Source organism: Thamnophis elegans, chromosome 3 (genome assembly GCF_009769535.1).
Source record: "Thamnophis elegans isolate rThaEle1 chromosome 3, rThaEle1.pri, whole genome shotgun sequence".
Lineage (NCBI taxonomy): Eukaryota > Metazoa > Chordata > Lepidosauria > Squamata > Colubridae > Thamnophis > Thamnophis elegans.
The window spans coordinates 116,593,251-116,612,354 of record NC_045543.1 but is presented as its reverse complement, the minus strand read 5'-3'; positions in this window follow the sequence as shown (position 1 = coordinate 116,612,354).

Here is a 19,104-nt window from a genome sequence, read left to right as displayed (position 1 = left end):
AACAGGGACTTGCTGGAGAAGCCACACTTTCACTATGGTGGCAGTAATAATGATGTCGTGAACTAATTGCCATTAATCACTGCCAGTTGTAACTAGACATTATGAAGTCATTATGGTTCTACAGAAATGGACACACTGGGAACTTTTAACTGGGCTAGAGCAAAGAGATACCTACCAGACCAGCACTCTAAGAGAGAAGCATTAATTATATATATATGCATTTGAACAATGGAATTGACCTACAAACTCATCAAAGAAGATGAGTAATGGAGTACGGTAATTTCACATTTATAGACAGTGCTCCATACATAAATACTTGAAAAGCATAAACAGAGATAGGTTTATCTAATAAACCAACAACAGAAGAAAGAGAAGGACGGAGGGAACAAGCATCTTCCTAATCTAGTAGTCGGTTTAATCACACCTTGTCTCCCTTTGCTGGTTCTCTGTAGATGATTGGTAGCCATTCATTTTAATAAATGCATAACGTACCCCACAAGATAAATAGTATATGTCTTGCAAGGAACCTCCAGGTGTTTTACAATGGAAAAGCACCTCTTTAAAATACCATAAAATATAATGATGCTGAAAGCAATTAAAAATCAGCAATAACTATAAAAGATGTAAAGAGATAATAAAACACAATTGAAAAAGTCTGTGGTGCCATCTATAACATCACAAATAAGAATACGAAAGGTTTTCCTAGCTCTTACAAGATGTCAGGAAAATATATCTAAGAAATAAATTCCAAATTTCTTTCTTTGCTAATTACCTGTCTAAACTGAAAAAGGCACCAGGAAAGTTTCCAAGGATCTCTGCAAATTGATGAGCAGGTTTATGTAGAAAAGTGACTCTTATAGCAGACTTCCCCACCCTATGCTGAACACCTGAAGAAGAAATAGCCTCAAGGTGCATGGTTCTTATACAAGTGGTAGAGTAAAATAGAATATAAGTAGTGCTAAATTTCAAAGTACAGTATTCCTTCATGCCTGCTCTAATCTGCAAAGTAGGACCTGATATCCAGAGGTTTAGCATGGTGGAGTCACATTAAATCAGTCACTTTGCTGACCTTCACCGCAAACAAAGCTGAAGTAGTGCCAGATCTGCAAGAACTAGTCCTTTCATCTTACCATCTTTGGCCCAAACCAGCAATAAGATCCTATCTTGGTATTTTTGGTTTGGTTGGATTTGGTTAGCCAACATATTCAAATATTACAGTTCAAAGAAACTCATGTCCTCCTTTAGAAAGACCAATAATGAGTTATAAAGTATTTTTGTAAGCATAAGAACTCAAAGTCCCAGCATTTTCTCCATTAACAAGTATTTGGCTATTGAAATATTTCTTTTACCTGAGATTTTGGATAGTTGCTTCCTGTTCACAATAAACAGTGCCTGGTTGAGGTGGAAAAATTAGCCTCTTCAGATAAAGAACTATCTCTTTCCTTCCTCGTTGTCTGTATCATTCAAAACTAACAAGTATTGCTACTACTACTTTTTATATATGTTTTTTTGTCTTGCCTGTAAGCCGCCCAGAGTCCCAAGGGAGTGGGCGGCATACAAATGTCAATACATTCAAATTAAAATTCAATACAAAAAATTGAATTCACAGCAAAATGGCATGGAACATTTGTAATCAAGCAAACAGTCCTAGTAAGTAGATTTATCAATATTATATTGGGCATAAAATCTACAACAGGAATCTGAAATTGCCAGGCTGTTATAGATATGTGATTCAGGTGCTTCCCAAGGTAATCAAAACAATGTTGATTCAAAAAAAGCAGAATTACCCCATGTGAAATCCTGAGAAAAGGAATTTATCAGAGTAACTAATGCTGCCTCTGTTCCGTGTGCAAACCTGAACTACTGCAATCTCTTCAGAATTGTCTACCTTTGTTTTATATATACCAGTGGTCACCAACCAGTGGTCTGTGGACCACTGGTGGTCCACAAGAAAATTTTGGTGGTCCGCAGAAAAATTATTTGCATTTTTTATATTGCACTAAATACTATTTATCTTTTTTTAAAAAAATAATATTAGTGGTCCACAGGATTTAAAATTATGAATTTAGTGGTCTCTGGGCTCCAAAAGGTTGGTGACCCCTGATATATTCGATTTATCTCATTTTTTTTCCTTCCTTCCTTCCTTCCTTCCTTCCTTCCTTCCTTCCTTCCTTCCTTCCTTCCTTCCTTCCTTCCTTGTTGTCTTAGCACAAAGGTTAGGATGGTAGAATAATCACACAGTTGGGTTGCCTAAATTCTTATTTTGCTTATTGACCTAAAAAAATGATATGCCATTTGTTAAGCAGCTAAAAGCTGTGGCCATTGCTGTGTTATCCTGTGCCCTTTCTGCTTCTTGACATATCTGTTTATGGAATTGTCTGCAGCACTGATTTGTTTATGCAAATTTATTTTGATCTAATCAGCACTATTCAATTTGCATGAGACAGGGTCAGAATTGATAATTTGAAATCTGAGGAAAAAAATACCCCCTTCATTGAAAAAATAAAATGATACGCCTTTGAAGTAATTCAATGGGATTCCCACAGGAAAAATATTGCACTATAGCAACGTTTCGTATGTTTCATGTATCTCTTTCCATCTTTCTTTTTTTCTCTCACATATGCTTATACCCTTCCTGTTGTATAGTAAAAGTTAGTCCTCGCTGTTACGAATGACAGCTCGGCAGCAGCCAGGCGCGTCTTAGCCAATCAGACGCGCCTGTCAGTTGCCGGGCGAGTCTGAGGAACTATAAAAGGCAGACTCGTTCAAACTGTCAGTTGTTCAGCACCAGAGCAGACGAACACTCCAGTCCAGCTGGAGCTGCTTCTCTGCCTCTCTCTCTACACAGATCATCCTTCTGTTGCTACATTGTTAAACCAGCACCCTGCCTGGTTGTTACCTGTTACTGTTACAAGTTGTGTTAAAATAAATTGGTTACAGAGTTACCGGACACGAGCCTCTGTCTCATTCCTGAAGATATAATACTGGCGACGAGGACTGGGGACCTGTAACCAGAAGAAAAAGGAACCAACTGCCACTTCTCCAACCAACTGCTATGGCCGGAATGCCAATGTTTGCCCCTTTTGGGGTTGGAGGTGAAACCTGGGAGGCATTTCTTGAACGGTTTGAATGCTTTTTAATCGCTAACAACCGTCAAGGTCAGTCTCAAGCGAGGAAATGTGGGTTCTTCCTTACGGCTTGTGGCCCAGAAATGTTTGCCACCGCAAGGTCCTTTGCCGCCCCTAGAGCGGTGTACGACCTCACCTGGCAAGAACTAACAGACGGATTGCAGGCATACTACGCACCTACTCCATCTCAAATAGCCAGACGCTTCGCTTACCGCAGGCGAGTCCAAAAGCCTGCAGAAACAGTAAATCAATTTTTGCAAGCCTTGAGAGTTGCTGCAGCGCAGTGTGAGTTCCCAGATCTTGAGGCAAATCTCGCAGAGCAATTCGTCTGTGGCCTAAAGGATATTTTTCTCAGGCGTAGACTTTTGGGCAAGCCTAAGGTCACATTAGCTTATGCCATAGACGAGGCTCGCGCTGCGGAGTTGGCAGATTCATCCTCCAACGAAATAGAACGCTACCTCGCGCAGATGACGGTTGCTGGAGGGTTACCTGCCACTCAAGCCTCAACCGTTCCAATTCCTCCTCCGCTCCAGCAGCCAACGTACATTACAAATCTAATTGATGAGCTAGCCCCCCTGCCTGACTATCTACAACAACTTCAGGTAGATAGACTTGGAGCACAACCCCGCCGTCAGCAGCCTCGACAGAGTCAAGCCATCAGCCGTTTCCCTTCAAACTCCTCTGCTTGCATTGGCTGTGGCGGAGCGCACGCCCAGGCTAATTGCCCCTTCAAGGCAGCGGTTTGCCGCCGCTGCGGAAAGAAAGGACATTTAGCCCATGTCTGCAAGGCTTCACTTCCTACTCCTTCTGCAGCAATCGAGCCACCTCCTCCATATGGTCCTCCTCCACCCCCGCCGAAGAGCTCGCAGCAGCGGAAACCTGCTCAGCGTCAAGACGAATGCTTTAACATCAATCAAGCTTCTTCGTCCCTGCATGACACCTCCATCAACTCATCCTCACAGGGTACGGACAAAATCAATATTAAAATACTGATTGAAGGGAAGCCGTGTCAGATGGAAGTGGACTCCGGCTCATCAAAATCCCTTCTTTCTTGGGACACTTTTTCTATGTTGTGCCCCCACGTGAAACGTTGTCACTTGTCACACCTTAACGCAATTTTAACAGACTATCAAGGCTCCCATATCTCTATCCTAGGTTCATATGCCTTGAGGGTTTCTTATGGCAAGTTTTGCGCTGTTTTACCTGCTTTAATTGTTCAGAAACCTTTACCAGCAATTCTGGGGTTAGAATGGTTTTCTCCCTTGGGTATCTCCCTTCAGGGGATTCATTCTACTGTGGACACGCCCCCAGACATAGCAGCAGTCTTGTCAGACTATGCTGATATCTTTGATGGCCAGCTAGGCCATTACAAAGGCAGCCCCATATCCCTTAGCTTGGACCCCCAGGTTGCACCAATCAGACTGAAGGCCCGCAGGGTGCCCTTTGCATTAAGGCCAAAGGTTGAAGCTGAGCTCGATAAGCTCGTGGCGCAGGGCATACTGGAGCCCGTCGACCACTCACCTTGGGAGACCCCCATTGTGATTGCGGTGAAGGCCGACGGCTCCATTAGGATCTGCGCCGACTATAAGTCGACCATCAACCTTGGCCTTCAGGCAAACCCCTATCCAGTCCCTGTTGTACAGCACCTGCTCCATTCCTTGGGGCAGGGCCGTATTTTCGCTAAACTGGATATGGCGCAGGCCTACCAGCAACTCCCTGTGGATGACGATGCGGGGCTGCCCAAACCATCGTCACCCACCGGGGGGGCTTTCCGTTGTCGCCGCCTTCAATTCGGCGTTTCCGTTGCCCCGGGGATTTTCCAGAGCCTCATGGAACGTCTGCTCCATGGGCTCCCTGGAGTGGTACCTTACTTTGATGACGTCCTGATCGCTGCTGACAGCCGCTCAGACCTCATCAAAGTACTGAGGAAAGTCCTCGACCGTTTCAGGGGCGCGGGTCTTAAATTTAAACGCAGCAAATGTTTCTTTGCTGTGCCCCAAGTGGATTTCCTGGGCTTCACAATTGATGCCCAGGGAATTCATCCTACCCCTTCTAAATTGGCAGCTATCAGGAACGCTCCCACTCCTACTACAAAGGCGCAGCTCCAATCATTCCTGGGGCTTCTAAATTTCTATGCGCCTTTCATCCCTCACAAGGCATCACTAGCCGAGCCGCTACATCGGTTGCTCGACCGATCCGCGCCTTGGCAATGGGGCAGCCGCGAAGCGCATGCATTCACGGCTGTCAAATCCCTGCTGACGTCAGAGGCAGTCTTAGTGCAATATAGCGACAAGATGCCCCTGACTCTAGCATGTGATGCCTCCCCCGTCGGTTTGGGGGCTGTTCTGAGTCACGTCCTGCCCAACGGCTCAGAAGCCCCCATAGCTTTTTATTCCAGAACACTGTCCTCGGCTGAGAGGAACTACAGCCAGATTGACAAGGAGGCTCTGGCTGCAGTGTCTGGAATCAAAAAGTTTCACGACTACCTATACGGGCGGCACTTCACCCTATTCACAGACCATAAGTCACTCCTTGGGCTACTGGCTGGTGATAGACCGACCCCTCCTATCCTGTCCCCAAGGATGACCTGCTGGATGGAGTTCTTAGCGGCGTATTCTTACGCCCTGTGCTACCGTCCGGGCAAGCAAATAGGGCATGCAGATGCCCTTAGTCGCTGCCCTCTTCCGGACACGGAAGATCAAGCGGTTCCTTGCCGTTCTGTTCTGGCAATTGCTCAGTTAGAATTGCCATTGACTTCTACCGATGTGGCCGCCTACTCTCGGTCTGACCCCACACTGTCACAGCTATTGAACTGGGTCCTGAGAGGCTGGCCTGCGGGTGAGTTACCACCTCAGTTCAAGCACTTCAAGAACAGACAGTGGGAGCTTTCTATACATTCAGGCTGCCTACTGTGGGGCGACCGTGTGGTCATCCCAACGGTCCTCCGACAACAGATTCAGCAACGTCTCCATGAAAGTCACCCCGGAGTAAGCAGAATGAAGGCCCTTGCTCGCAGTTTCGTTTGGTGGCCAGGGTTAGATGCAGAGATCGAAGCCTGGGTCGCCAAATGCGAAACCTGCCAGCAGTCCCGACCATCTCCTCCTTCCTCTCCCTCCCGGGAATGGGAGATGCCTCGGGGTCCCTGGTCTAGAATACATATAGATTTCGCTGGCCCCTTTCACGGCCAGACTTTCCTTATAGTTGTGGACGCGTACTCTCGATGGGTGGAAGTATTGCTCATGCACTCCACCACATCTGACAGTACTGTGCGAGCCTTGCGACGATTGTTCGCAACCCACGGGTTGCCGGACACAGTAGTGTCCGACAACGGCCCGCAATTCACGTCTACAACGTTCCAAACATACCTGGCCGAGCAAGGGGTCCGCCACGCGCTGGTTGCCCCTTACCACCCGGCCAGCAATGGCCGAGCGGAAAGGGCGGTTAGATCTGCCAAGGAGGCTTTGGGCCGTCTAAACCGTGGAGACTGGCAGGCAAGGGTGGATGCTTACTTATTGGCACAGCACTCCACACCTTGCCCCCTGACACAGAAAAGCCCCGCGGAGATGTTGATGGGCAGGCGCCTGCAGACCACCCTGGATAGATTGCATCCCGTCTATTCAGGAATTCAGTCTGGCAACCTGGGGCCTCCAACCCCCTCCCGCACTTTTAAGCCTGGGGACCTGGTTTGGGCTAGAAACTATGGAGGAGAGACGAGATGGGTGCCTGCAATTATAACCGAAATAACAGGGCCCGTTTCCTACAGGATTCGAGTTTCAGATGGATCAACCTGGAGAAGACACCTGGATCAATTGAGACAACGACGGTCATCAGAAAATGATTCTCAAGCCGACACGCAAGGTCCTGGCTTAACCGTTTCTCAGCCAGACCTGAACCCGCAACCGCAGTTAAATAACCACAACTCTCCAGCCTTCTCCAATCCAGGCCAGCCTAGCTCAGTATCACAGCCCAGCAGTGCTTCTCAATCCGGAGTTGAAAACCCCAACCCATTACGTTTAGGCCAACATAGACCTAGCCTTCCCCTTCCAGAGGCCGCCTACTGGCCTAGTCATAAGCCGTCAACATCCTTGGCCGCGCCCCCTTCGCCCAGCTTACCATTCAGTGGGATTCATCCATTCAGGGTTCCTCTGCCATCAGACGTCACCTGGAGCTTCACTCCCCGAGGGGAGGAGCTCAGACAGGGACATCAATGCGATGATCCGCCTGCAATGCAATTGCGGCGTTCGGGGCGTGTCCGCCGTTCTCCTGTATACTTACAAGACTACGCGTGCGCAAACATCACGCATGCGCACAGCTGGGGGGGAAGAAGTGTTGTATAGTAAAAGTTAGTCCTCGCTGTTACGAATGACAGCTCGGCAGCAGCCAGGTGCGTCTTAGCCAATCAGACGCGCCTGTCAGTTGCCGGGCGAGTCTGAGGAACTATAAAAGGCAGACTCGTTCAAACTGTCAGTTGTTCAGCACCAGAGCAGACAAACACTCCAGTCCAGCTGGAGCTGCTTCTCTGCCTCTCTCTCTACACAGATCATCCTTCTGTTGCTACATTGTTAAACCAGCACCCTGCCTGGTTGTTACCTGTTACTGTTACAAGTTGTGTTAAAATAAATTGGTTACAGAGTTACCGGACACGAGCCTCTGTCTCATTCCTGAAGATATAATACTTCCATGCATTTTCTACAATTGAAAAAAAAAATCCTATGATTTTTTTCTAGTCCCAGAGATTTTTCTCCTTTTCTCCTGTTTTTTTTCTTTCTTTCTTTCTTTCTTTTCTTTTCTTTTCTTTCTTTCACACAGTTTCTAACCAATTGCCAAAATATGCAGTGCAGACTACTTAAAGTTTCATACTATTCTTTTTCGTAGATCTTTAAAATAATCGAGGGGATTTAAGAACAATAAACAAAGAAGAAAATCTTGTTAGCAGGATAGGCTGACGCCAATAAGATTTTATATACATTAGATGCAGGAAGCGCATAATGAAAACCAAATATAATGTAAACCTGGAATAATGCAAGGAAATTTGTAGCACAATCTCAGCAATAGGTTGGAAAGCTGAGAAATATTATTGTTACATAAATCATGGATTAGACTGTAACTGTGACCAGATCCAACATGCTTTTCCTTATATTCTTATATGATCAAATAATGTAGAACCAAGCATTTTCTCTAGAGCAAAGCCAGAGACAATCATATCCTTCAAGGGCTATTTGTAATGCATTCATAGTGTTCTTATGTGTACAAAGTTTGCCCTAATTATGGTGAAAGCAGGACAAAATGTATGCTTCTCATAATAATGAAGGATAAATCCTTTTATCCGGGAGCTGCTGTTCTGGCTCAACGTATTTTCCTTAACTATGGCTCACAATTTGTCATATCATATTGGAAGAAGGCAGAAAGTGAAAAGGAACTGAAGAGCATCTTGATGTGGGTGAAGAAGAAGAGTGCAAATGTTGGCTTGAAACGCAACATTAAGAAAACTAAGATCATGGCATCCAGCCTTCTCAATTCCTGGCAAATAGATGGGGAAGAAATGGAAGTAGTGACAGATTTTATTTTTCTGGGCTCCAAGATCACCGCAGATGGGAACTGCAGCCAAGAAATTAAAAGATGCTTGCTCCTGGGGAGGAAAGCTATGGCAAATCTAGACAGCATACTAAAAAAGCAGAGACATCACCCTGCTAACAAAAGCGCGTATAGTCAAGGCTATGGTTTTAGCAATAGCAATATTCCCAGTTTCCCAGTTTCCCAGTTGCAATATATGACTGTGAAAGTTGGACCATAAGAAAGGCTGAGTGCCAAAGAATTTAGGCCTTTGAACTATGGTGCTAGAGAAGACTTCTGCGAGTCCCTTGGATTACAAGAAAATGAAACCGGTCAGTCCTAGAGGAGATCAACCCTGACTGCTCTTTAGAAGGCCAGATCCTGAAGATGAAACTCAAATACTTTGGTCCCCTAATGAGAAGGAAAGACTCACTGGAGAAGAGCCTGATGCTGGGAATGATTGAGGGCAAAAGAAGGGGACGACAGAGAATGAGGTGGCTGGATGGAGTCACCGAAGCAGTTGGCGTGAGCTTAAATGGATTCCAGGGAATGTTAGAAGACAGGGAGGCCTGGAGGAACGTTGTCCATGGAATTGCGATGGGTCGGACACGACTTCCCAACTAACAACAACATTGGAAGAAGAATCAAGGTTGGGTAGGAGGCTAAATGCATGCATGAGAAAGAGAAAAACTAAACGTTCTGTTGCACAGAAAGCCTTTGTAGCATGCCCAAGTGACTCAAATGCTAATGTTACAGAAATTAAGTGTAAGGTATAAAGTTTTCTATTAGCCCAGAGAATATTATATTAGCATTAGTTGCAGGATGCAATTAGCCTTTTATAGTACCTTTTGTTTGTTTGTGCTCAAGGTACTTTACACAGTGTTTTGGCACCACAGCACTTGACAGACAACATAGATTCAGCAGCAGCCAGGCCCCGTGGAAGGACCCTGACGCTGTAATGAGTATTCATAAAAGCACAGCTATCAGCAATTGTTTTAAAACTGCATGCCCTGCCCTTCACACTGCATCTTCCATAAAGAAACAATTAGTAATCCCCGTCCAAATTCTTAGGCTCAGTATGGCCTAAAGGCTGCCTTCTCCCTTGCATTCTATTGCCATCTCTCTAGTCCACAAACCGTATCATTGAGGCACTGGGCTCAGTCAGCAGAGGACAGAGAAACACAGGCTCAGCGTTATGAAATTGCCTCCAGTCCCTCAACAAAGTTCCTAAAATGCAAGTACTGTTTTTTTTAAACAAGGGTGAAAGATTATTAAAAATCTACCTGTTTCTGTTGATTCTTGAGGCTCAGGTTTAGGCAAGAAAAGCAGGCAGGCTTAGATAATGTTGGTCATTCAGCAGGTTCTGACCAGTTCTGGAGAACTGGTAGTGGAAATTTTGAGAAGTTCAGAGAACCAGTAAATACCACCACTGATTGCCCACCCACCCTCGTCTATTCTCTGCCTCCTGAGCCCCAGCTGATCCGGAGGAAATGGAGATTTTACGGTATCCTTCCCCTGCCATGCCCACCAAGCCATGCCTGCCAAGCCATGCCCGCCAAGCCACACCTACAGAACTGGTAGCAAAAAAAATTGAATCCCACCACTAGTGATCACGTTGATGAAGATGATTCAAGATGACCGTGGAACCACTAGCTCATGCAATTAAGGAGAGTACCAAGGCATACAATCCATTTGAGGACCAAGAAAATAAATGTTGCTCTGCTGTCACAGTCTACACAAGTGGAGCACAAGTGGAGTAAGTGTGTTTATTTCAACCAACCAACCCCGAAGTCATTCCCCAGGTCCCAACTCCATGTATGGAGTCTTTTAAAGTCCACTCCAAGCATCTTGGAAAGAATGAAGGCAATGGGAGCAAAATGTGTCTTTTATGTGCTGGCAGCCCAGGAATGACACTGGCAGGACGACAGGCCCCACAACATTCTGGGTTCAAGGTGCAGCAATAGCAAATGTGGTTTCAATGGGTTCAAGGCAAAAATGAAGGCAACACAATTCCATATTTTCATGATGAAGGCAACTTGACTTCAATGAGTGCAAGGCATGATGATGGTAACACAATCTCACCCATTCAAGGCAATGGGTGAAGAATATCCACCAATCAACTGATTATGAATGGTTGGCTCTGACAATCACCAGGTTCCAAGCACTAAGTTAAATAGGTGCCGACTAGTGCCGACCTTGCCAGATGGGGCCTCCTCGTGAGTAGCCTTGTCGACCTCTATTGCACTTCCCTCCACTCAGCCCTGTGGAACTTGATATCGGTATGGGTGGCAACTCTCCATTTGTGCTGACCAGCTGCAGCTTCACCTCTCCTCTGGCCTATGCAACCAGCTGTTCATCTGGACATTCTCTCTCGAATTCCCCTGGTGTTTCTGGCACAGCTTCATTCCATCTGATTCTGCCACAGAGCCTTCCATGTCACCCTGGTGCTCCCCAACATCTCCCTCAGATGCTACGTGGAAATGATCTTTGGAGAGAGGAAGGAGAGATGCTGCCTAGGGAATGGTCAGAACCCATTGCCCACAGCTGAATAATAGGTAGAACAAATAGTTCCAAAGGAACTCTCCTTACCTTCTCAGGCTGTAGGTAACAACTGGAGAATTGTACTTTCAGTTTTGCAAGATTCTATTTTATTTATTTAGAAAATTTATATTGCCACCTATTTTCACATGGCGACTCAAGGAGGCTTACAAGAATATAGCAATAAAATTTACATGTGGATGTGGGTAAGGATAGAATGGGAGGTGTTGGAAATGAAAAATGAAAGAAGTACTTGAGTTTAATGGTTTTATAGAAAGGTTTGGATATTTGGATAAAAAAGAGATAAATTAAAGGTCTGAATAGATAGATAAAGCAATGAGACTTTTAGTTGGGGAATCCTAATTGATTAACTTACCTGGCTCTAACACAGTTTGAAACCCTGCAAGTAGTAAAATAACCGAAATTTGGAATGAGCTACATTGTTTAAGATTTACAGATGATGGGAAGCTGTGTTAATGTAGTGGGTTTATTGATCTTTCTTGTTTTTCTTTTTTTTTTTCTGTGTGTGTTTTTTTCTTTTCTATTTTTTACTATTCCCTTTTTTTTGTTTTTCTTTTATTTTTTTAACTTTAAAGCTAGCTGGCTTTATTATACTCAAGTGCTTGTTAAAGAACTATGCCGGGTATGGGACCTGGGAAGCCGTAAGGGGGTTAGGGAGGGGGGATTATAGGGGGGAGGGGGGAGGGTGGAATTACAGTTTCAATTCTTAGAACAATAAGAATTCACTTGTATACTGCGGCTCGTTTTCCTTTTTTTTTTTCTTTTTCTCTTTTATTTTCTAAAAAATAAACTGAATAGATTAATTGTAGGGATACACCAAAGTGAGGAGAAGAGGGAAAGAAGAGGGAGAAGTAAAGAGGGAGCGAGAGGGGAATGTAAGGAGGGTGAGATGGAGGGAGGGGGAGATGTCTGAGGGGGAAGGGAAGTAGAAGAGGGGAATGCTGGAGGGGAGAAATGAAAGTTGGAGGGGGAGAAGAAAGGGTGTATGGGGGATTGAAGTGTCATGTTGGGTTTTTGTTTTTTTTATGGTGGATTTTTTCCTTTTTTTTGTTTTTTGTTACGCACAGTATATAAGTGATTGTATAAAATGAAAATGAAAATGAAATAAAATTAATAAAAAGAAAAGAATATAGCAATAAGACTTATATACTGCTTTGCAGTGCTTTATAGCTCTCTCTTAGTGGTTTACAGAGTCAGCATATTGCCCCCAACAATCTAGGTCCTCATTTTACCCACCTCAGGAGGATGGAAAGCTGAGTCAATCTTGAACCTTGTGAGATTCGATCTGCCAAATTGCAGGCAGCTAGGAGTCAGCAGAAGTATCCTGCAGTACTGCATTCTAACCACTGCGCCACCAAGAAAATAAACAAATAATAAATTAATATAATAATATAATAGCCCTACCCCATCCCCCGCTCTGGTGACAATACCTCATGCAAGCCACTCTGGGTTCTCCAGGCCTGCTGGCAGAACCAGGTCTTCAGCATCTTCCAGAAGAATGTTAGTGTGGCGGCCATTCTAATCTCTGGGGGAATCATGTTCCAGAGAGAGGGAATCACCACGGAGAAGGCCCTTTTTCTGGGTCCCACCAGGTGTATCTCCCTAGGGGATGGGACGCACAATTCCTTGCCTCCCTGCTCTAATGGGTTGGGTAGATGTGACCGACAAGAGACGGTCCCTCAGATAACCTGGTCCCAGGGCATGAAGGGCTTTAAGGGTGACAACCAGCACCTTGAATTGCATCCAAAAGCAAATTCATATAGCTTTACAGTAAAATAGGGTTAACTTATTTGGTTGTGTCCCTTGTCCTGTCTTCCTGATATCAATCTTGCAACTCTTTCAGCTTCTCAACAAGGGTGAGAATGATGGGTGAACAATATGGCAAGGCATGAAAATATCTCTTAGAACAGGGGTGTCCAAACTTGGAAACTTTAAGTCTTGTGGACTTCAACTCCCAGAATTCCTCAGCCAGCCATGAGTTGAAGTCCACAAGTCTTAAAGTTCCCAAGTTTGGACACCCCTGTCTTAGAAAAAGACGTTACTGCTATATCTTTGAGTTGATTATCTATAACCCATTGGGTTTACATTTTGGATGTTTTTGTCATCAATATGCCAGAGACATATTGCTATTCTGATTAATTTTCTGTAAAGCAGAGTAGGCCTGTTGATCAAGTTTACTTATGGGCTATAGAGTTACAGTTACACTTTAAAAATGATTATACTTTATTACTTTGCATACTAAAGGGCTTTCCACCACAATGCTGACCACTTTTCAGATGATGCCATATTAAAAAAAGAAGTGAGGGAGAGTAGAGAGTAAGACTTCAGAAACTGATGCTAACAGATTAATCTGCTAACAGATTAAAAAAAGTTTCTTCAAGTGGGTCTTCTACATTCACTCCATTGCCATCATCTCACCACCACCACCCCACCCCATCTCTCACCAACAAGCCTATTCTTTGATCATATTTCTTCCTGACATTGAAACACCAAGAACAAGTGGTGTTTCAAGCATAGTATAGCATAGCTCAACTGTTTTCCCTTGGTAAAATCAATGTGAGAATTCAAAGGCTTGGACTGAATGGCTGCAGCTTCTGGAGTAATAAAAATCAACACACATACAATGCCCTGCTCTCTTGCAGCCATTCCACATCAATATTTTCAGTGCATGTTATAGTACCCTGTTTTCCCGAAAATAAGACCTCCCCAGATAATAAGCCCAATCGGACCTTTGAGCAGGTGCGCTAAAATAAGACCTCCCCTGAAAATAAGCCCTCCCCGAAAACATTGCAACACAGCAGCAGCCATGAGGTGACCCCGCTCGCCACCTCCTGCACCTCAAAAATGATAAAACTCCCCAAAAATAAGGCCAAGTGCTTATTTCAAGGGGTTAAAAAAAATAAGACCCGGTCTTATTTTCGGGAAAACATGGTATATGTCCAGGTACTTATTGGAGGAAGACTCTCTACTGTGAAAACATCTTGACTATAGAAAAGGCTGTGCATCTGTAATACGGAAAGGATAGCATGGTATCCAAGCATTTTCATCTTGGTGGCAGTTTGCATGGTATAGCCTTGATTTGTAGTGGAGGAGAAGGAGTAGGCCCCATTAGTAACATATACAGCCCTTACCCAGCCACTGTCAAAGAGATATAAAAACTGTCCTCATTAGGGTTATTTTGGCACCCCAGTCAGATTACTCTATGGGATGCTATCAGTTACTACACAGATGACCTGTCATGGTTTTTTGAGGCCAGAAGCTGGGAGATGGGGTGAGGAAAAGTTCAATTAGAGAAGAAAGGAAAATGAAACCTGACAGGGTTTTAAATGAGGAGAAAGGGTGAATTGTGAAACTGTCTAGAAAAATTAAACTCAGATTCAATGAGATGATGATGATGACGACGACAGCAGCAATATTAGTATTATCTTTGCACCACCAAATCTCCAAGTGTCATGGTGGTAGATTAAAATATATTGAAAATTTGTGAGACTGTAATACAATACACATTGAAAAAGAACTTACTTGCTGCATTGGGAGACCTGGTCAAGCACTTTACATGCAGTCAGTAGAAAAGCAGAGCATTCCCAAATTCCAGTGTTGTTTAAAAGTAAGAAAAAGTCCAAACTTGGTTCCACTTTCAAATAATCCAATGTAGGACCTCTAAAAATACTTAAATAAACCAAGATTATAGAGTAAGGCAGGTCTGGATCAGTCCCATCTGTCACTGTGGCTGCCCCCCTGAAACACCACAAACCCCAGATTAGATTGGCCCTGCCAGCCCTCTATAAAATATTGAAAAGGATCTGCTCCATGGCCTGGAAGTCAGATTGCTCACTCATAGGTTTTGGATATATATATATATATATATATATATATATATATATATATATATATATATATATATATATATATATATATATATATATATATATATATATATATATATATATATATATATATATATACATATATATATATATATATACATATATACATACATACATACATACATACATACATACATACATACATACACATACACATACATACATACATACATACATACATACATACATACATACATACATATATTTGTTAGTGGGCTGCTGTAGATTCTTACCTTTTGTTAATATTGTTCTTCCAAATTGCTTCCAGTGTGTTGTTAGCCATTCAGAGACATATTCAAAAGGCAGTAGCCATATAGATTGGTGCAAAAAATGTATAAACAAACAAATAGGGCCATGATGGCGAACCTATGGCATGCGTGCCAGAGGTGGCACGCAGAGTCCTCTCTGTGGGCATGTGCAGCGGCGTCAGCTGCTCTTCTGGTTTCCAGCACATACATGCGCGCTAGCCAGCTGATTTTCACAGGTGCCAAAGCGCCAGAAAAACCCCTAAAAATGGCCCAAAAAACGCCCAAAAAACAGGCTGCTTTCCAAACTGTTTTTTTGAGCTGTTTTGGGGCCTTCTCCGGGATATTTTCCAGACTGTTTTCCAGCCATTTTTGAGCCAAAAATGGCCCAGAAAATAGCCTGAAAAACAGCCTGAAAACACCCTGAAAAATGGGCTGAAAACGGCCAAAACTGCCCAAAAAGCAGACATGCACACACTGGTCAGCTGATCTTCAGGTTTCTGGCGCTCCAGCACGCACCTATACACACTCCAGCACGCACCTATACACACTCATGCATGTGCGTTCCAGTTTGGGCATTCAGTGCCAAAAAGGTTCACCATCACTGGTATAGGGGAAGCTAGTTTAATCTCATTCAGCTTTTCTTGAGGCTGAACCAGAGGTGCTATTCTACCAGTTCAGCCCCTTTCACCCGAACTGGTAACGGAAATGGCTGGTGGCCCCGCACACCTGCAACCAGTTCTATGGCATCCCATTTAGCCCCTTTTTTTCACCAAAACCGCATGCACGGAGGTGGCGCGAGCGCCCTCACATTTGCGAACCGGTAGGGAAGGCAAGTGTATACCACCCCTGAAATGAACAGAACTACCTCTAGAATTAATTGTCACTCCAAACAGAAGACAGCAGACCCACCAATGTGCACACATGCACATATACAACCTAAACGTGCAGTTTTTGTCATTTTGCCATTTCATTCCTTTTAGTTGGGCTCGGGGGGAAAAAACAATGAACGAAAAAGGCTGCAAAAGGATTGCATGTTAAAGACCTTTCAGGGGTACAAAATTAAATGATCCCCAAGTGTCATAATTCAGAATTCAAGATAACAACTACCCTCCTTCAGGTATATTGATTGCAGTAGCCATTATCTACACCTACTGGGAATCAGAATGGTTTGCATTCAAGACACCTAGAAGTCACCTGGCTGAAGACAAATTTCACTAGAATATTTCTTACCTTCTTGCCTGAAGGTACCCCTTTCATATATGCAGCTGTGTGCAAGAAATGTTCTCCTCCTGTAGTATTTTTAGTGTAAACCTAGCAAAACAATGTGGTATCCATGCAATGCTGATGGCATTCCCGTTATTTCATTGCAGAATCACTTATTATAGCTAAAGAACTGGGACATGATTCTTTGTCAATAATTCCACACTTGGGGAGAAATGTTTACTGTGCTAGCTAGCAAGCACAGCCAAAAAAACAGGAAATTAATCCAATATCAGGTTCACCCCAACCAAATAGACTTATTTCAGATGCCCCTGGACTGAAATTATTAATGAATTGTACGCCTTGGAATCTCATTCAAGCCTAAATTTAGTGCAAAATAAAAATTAATCATTAGACGGGTGTTGTGGCCCAGCAAGAGCCATTGGAGCTGCTGACAGACTCCGATAGCGAGGGACCCTATGAGTCGGCTCTGGACAATGTGCAGGGTTCAGACTCTGAGCAGGGACCAGAGAGGCTGGTTGGCCACCAGGAGGCCCCTGAGGCATAGAGCAATGGTGAAAGCCAAAGGGAATTTGTCCCTGACGTCAGGCTCTGGAGTAGTGGTGAAGACGCCAGGCCCTGGAACAGTGGGGAGGAGCAAATGGAAGTGGTCCCGGATGCCAGGCAGAGACGGGCAGATAAATGCCGGCAGCAATTACGGAGACATAGAAGATAATCGGGCCCAGGTGGTTGTGATTAGGCTCCTCCCAAGAAAGTATATAAGAAGAGACTTTGGGAGAAGATCTTTTGCAGGACACAACCATTTTACTAAAGCTGGAGAAGCTCTTGTGTGTATTTCTTATCTGTTGGAGTCTGGGTTGCTGCCAAAGTCTTGTCTGTGAGTAATTACTGTGAATAAATTGGCTAACAGTAACCTTATGCTGGCGTGACTCACCGTAAAGAGGGGGGTCAGAACAGACGGGGTTATCTTAAACCAGAGCTTCTGCTTAAAAGTCTACCTCATGTCACATAAAACTCTGAATCTTTAGAACTAACTGGGGTTGGTTGCATTCAGCCACTTTATTGCCACAATTTTCTTTCTTGGTTTTTAATTCAGTTCCATTTTTTCCAATAGCTTGAGGCATTCTTGTAAAGTTTGTACAAATCTAGACATTTTTCCCAATAGAAATCTAGAACCTGCTCATGTTCACTAAAACAAGTGATGTACACAGGAACATTGTTTCTGATGCAGGAGATAAATTGTTGCCCATCTAACAAGGGAAAAGACCCATTTGCAAACTACCATGTCTTCCTATCTACATACATTTTTTTTTCTTCACCCTTCAGTTTTTACCAGTTGGCCCTGTCAACTAGGCCTGCAATTTTTTTTCTAATGCTCTTCCTGGGTTGCAAATTCTTCCTAGGATCAGTGGAGACATAGGCTGAGCCATTCCAACAGAATAAATATGTGAACCAAGGCAGGGGTGGGCTTCAAAAACTTGAGCAACGGGTTCTCTGTCCGGTTGCTGGGTGGGTGTGGCCATGAGGTGCCTGGCCTAGTCGGCCTCCTGCACCATGGTGGGGGGCATTTTCATGCTCCTCAGGCTCCAGAGGCTTTCCTCAAGGCTCTAGGAGGGTGAAAACAGCCTCCCCCAGGCTCCGGAGCAGAGGTGAAATTCAGCAGCTTCTGACAGGTTATGGGGAACCGGTAGTGGAAATTTTGAGTAGTGTGGAGAACCGGCAAATACTACCTCTGGCTGACCCCAGAGTGGGATGGCAATGGAGATTTTGCAGTATCCTTTCCTGCCACGCCCACCAAGCCACACCCACAGAACCAGTAGTAAACAAATTTGAATTTCACCACTGCTCCGGAGGCCCGTTTTTCGCCCTCCCTGAGCCTCCGTGTGGGCCCTGTACTTACCTGGCATCCCAAATGGGCCACATGGGGACTCCTTGGAGGGACGGGGCAGGGTGGGAGGAGCCAGCCAGCGGTGGGATTTGTGGGTTCTCTCAACTGGGCCTATTCTTAGCTAGAGGTTCTCCCAAACTCGGGCAAACCCACAGCAGCCCACCCCTGAACCAAGGGCAATTAAGCTTAAGAGGAGAAACAACAATTCAGAAATCCAAAATAATTTAGAAAATTACGTTTGGACAGCAGGTAAGGGTATTTTTCCTGCTTACATGCGGTAATTTTGCAAGAACGTATACTCATTGCAAGGAACTTGTTGAATATTGGAAAGTCCTTGACTTACGACCTAGCGGCTAGCAACAAGCCAAGCCGCGTCCTAATTGGCCAGGACGCGGCTTGGCTAAGCACGGGCCGCTAGGGGCGCGCCTATTGGTTTTCCCTGCTTGACAGCTCTGTATAAATAGCTGTCAAGCAGGGAAGGTGCTGAACCGCTACTTGTGTACATAGTTGATTGTTCTACAATAAACGAAGCTGTTCTCACCTCAGACTGCCTCCTGCCTCATCCTTCGTCTGGACCCACAATAGAACTGATTATCAAAGTTTCAGGTTTGATGAAAGAA